Source organism: Drosophila suzukii, chromosome X (genome assembly GCF_043229965.1).
Source record: "Drosophila suzukii chromosome X, CBGP_Dsuzu_IsoJpt1.0, whole genome shotgun sequence".
In the NCBI taxonomy this organism is placed as follows: domain Eukaryota; kingdom Metazoa; phylum Arthropoda; class Insecta; order Diptera; family Drosophilidae; genus Drosophila; species Drosophila suzukii.
In genome coordinates, this window is record NC_092084.1 from 31,197,367 (window position 1) to 31,200,934 (window position 3,568).

The window sequence follows — 3,568 nt, forward strand, 5'->3', positions numbered from 1 at the left end:
ATTTTATTTTTGTCTTCTTCGGCTTGGCGAATCTACATTCCTTTGTTTCTTTATTTTCAAAGTTTTAATACTTTTACTTACTTTTTCACTGTCATTTTGTTAAAATATGTGTTTATTACTGAGCGACGCGTATTTTTTCGATAATAAATGAAAACTGGCATTAAACATGTAACCATTTAGAGAGAGAATAAAAGATTCTTGCTATTATTTTTATTTTTGTTCCAGGGCTTGTATTCTTTAAAGCCGAAATCGAAAGTAAAAAAATATTAAAACAATACCCACTGACTTCACGAATTGTCTTCGGTGTTTTTCGACATAATCTTCAACTATTGGGAACATCAGTTTTGTAATACTTTAGAACTTTGAATATAGTTTGAGCAAAATAGGACGACATATCTGCGTTAGGATCATTCAAAGGATTAATGAGAAAATAAGAGGATCAAATTTTAGCTTCGTCGATCTTAATATTTTTTTGTAGTCTGGGATTTATATTTTTATACCCGTTACTCGTAGAGTAAAAGGGTATACTAGATTCGTCGGAAAGTATGTAACAGGTATAGATAGGTATTTAAAAGACCAATACATTTCAGTTACAATTTTTTATCTAGCATGCAAATTGTGGGCGCCACAGGCTTGGGCGGCTTGTGGGCGTTAGAGTGGGCGTGGCACCCTGCTGAAACAAGAAGCGCAAGAAGCTCAGAAATCTGCATGCCAAATCCCAATAGCCTAGCTCTAATAGTTTCCGAGATCTCAGCGTTCATCCGAACGGACGGATTTGAAAACAAAACTTCAAGCCTGTGGGCGCCACACATTTTTGCGATTTTCCACTCGGGTAGTTATCCTGATCAAGAATATATATTCTTAATAGGGTAGAAAGTCTTTAAACATGCGCTAGACAGATTAAAGCGTTGGAGTGAGCGTAAAACCTTGGAGTCCTGAAGAAGAATATGCATCTTTTTACATACTTTACAACGAATAGAAGAATACTCTAGGAGTAACGAATTAGTAGGGTTACTGCCAAGGTGAAACGGTATATTGTAACGTTCAGCATGCTGGCCTATCTTTCCCGTCTAAATTGAGGTATTTCAATGCTCGCTATCCCTACACAGAGAAAATTATGACGTTCTGAAATTGAGAATTTGTATTCTCATTTTGAGGATGTACTCAATTTAAGTACAAAATTTGTGGAAAAAGCTCATGTTGAGGAAAGTTGCACTCATTTTAAGAAAAATAACTTGAATTGATCACAAAATTCTAAGTTTGAGGAAATGTGTTCTTCAATTTCAAACTTGAGAATTAATATTCTCATTATGAGTATTCGATAGACTCAAAAATGAGTTGATAATTCTCATAATTGGTTCTAGAGAATTCCGTTCTGCGAACGAGACGAGAGATGAGCGGCCTTTAGTTCGTTGCGTATATGGTTGTCTCTTTCTCACTAATGGGTGTGTAAAGTGGTACGCGCCGCATTTGTGTGACTGTCATTTGCCGTGTGATTTAGCAAAGTGAAGACGTGCGCGTAACACAAAGTTAAAAAACTTTTGTAGTGAACTGGACATTCGTGCCACCCTTCCGTACCTCGAGGGTAAGTTCTTTAATTTTAACTGTATTTATAATGTGCTTAATAATGATACAATAAACAAACACTGCAAAAATATTGCCAAAGCGTGTACATCAATATGTACATATGTATGTGTGATTGTAAGTGGCGTGAAGCACGTGTCTTGTTAGTTTTTTATGTATAATGTACATACATACATACATGCATTTTAAATGTACATTTAATATCATTCTAATTTTATTGTTTCATATTTATATATGCATATATATTTACAATATTTGCTAACAATAACGTTTTCTTTTCAGCCTCTTTGCTTTTCGCTAGACCAGACAGCTAAGGGAATAATATCATAACCCATAACATGGAACATAAACTTAAATAAAAAATAATATGTTTGTATATATATAACTGTATTACAAAATATAATGAAAAAAAATATTTTACCTTTTTTCTGGGAATGGGTGGAGCGGGTTTAAGTGCAAAAGTTCTTCATTTAAGAATTTATAAGTTCACTATCAAGAACTTGTTTCTCATTTTGAGTGCTAGAAATTTCTCAGTTTGAGAAAAGGGGATACTCGATTCTAAAATTCAAGCTAAATTATTTCTTAAAATGAGTGCAGTTTGTACTCATATTGAGGAAAAATGTTCAAAAAAGAGCACAAACGTACTCAATTTAAGTACAAATTTTTTGAGAAATTTGTACTGAAAGTGAGTATTTTGCACTCAATGTGAGAATTTTTGTTCATGCTGAATTTTTGAGTACAAAAATACTCAATTTGAGTACAAATTACTTGAATAATTCTCTCTGTGTAGGAATCTTAAAGAAGCCTTCGGCATAGAGTCTTTAAGATTGTCATCACTACGGGGCATTGTACCCGGGACCATCCAGACTGGTTGTCCCCTCATCATCTGTCCGGCAATGAGAATTCAATTGGATTGCCTCCTAAGTCCCGGTGACCACCACCCCACTAGCAGTCCCAAGGTGCAGACATGACTGCAATCACAGCAAAGGACATAAAGTATGCAGCACTCGCAACGAGGACGAGCCAATGCCCACTGAATCCACAATGGAGTCGGGGGTCGTGAATCGGGAGGGGGTGCCCCACGTATAATCATCATAATGGCAAATTATATATAATAATAAAATATTTCGTGTCCGAACTAACAAACTTTGCCGATTCAATGGGTCCCCGAGAGCGTGTGTGTCAGTTTGTTTTTCAATACACAATGCGTACGTGCAGTTGACACATTCCATATCACATATCCTATATCCCATATCCCATATCCCAAATAATCTCATTCCAGCCCCCTATAACCGATACTCAATCCCCTGGCCAAGATGTCAACTTTAAGCAAATCCTTTTCACCCATTTTTCGGGGCACTCCGGCAAACATTCTGGTTCCCCCGACCGAGTCGTCTGGCTATTTTCATAGACGGCGTGACAATGGCCCGTTTCCAAATCAATCGTCTGCGTGACCGAGCCACGCCCCTTTCACCAACGGACCCCCCTTGCGACGCCTTTGTGCGCTGCATGCAAAATTAGCCAGGGCGAGAGAAAATGAAACGTTTGGAGACCTTGAGTCCTCCTCTTCTTACGGACTCTGCTTAGTTCCACCCCCCGAGTATTATACCATATCCATTTCCGTTTCCGGCACTCGTCGAATAGTCGCTTTGGATTCAGTGCGTGCGCTCTTCGTTTCGGACCCATGGCGATAGTCTTCGATTTTTTGGCCAATTAAGGAATGGGTTGCACAGAAAATATATTTCCAGCGGTGATTTTTCAGAACAAATTTTGAGTAGCGTTTTTTGCAAAGGATTTAACATAAAAGGTGTTGGGTGGGGACTAGCTTTAACTTTTATGTAGCGCATGTTAATTTTAGCTGAGTGCCATGCCCGCAAACACAAAAAGTTTGCTGTGACATTTTTTAAGAAATTATTTCAGTGTACATTCTATTTTATTCTATTCGACTTGCCAATACCAATTGGTAAGTACATTTTTCATCGGA

General features: G+C 37.5%; 1 long non-coding RNA gene across 1 annotated transcript; it reads left to right on the forward strand.

The window, feature by feature from the left end:
* Window positions 1–1,140: 1,140 nt before the first annotated feature.
* Window positions 1,141–1,999, forward strand: LOC139353464 (uncharacterized). The gene is made up of 2 exons (XR_011604751.1): window positions 1,141–1,585; window positions 1,867–1,999. It is a non-coding gene; the product is annotated as an uncharacterized lncRNA (long non-coding RNA).
* The last annotated feature ends 1,569 nt before the right edge of the window (window positions 2,000–3,568 follow it).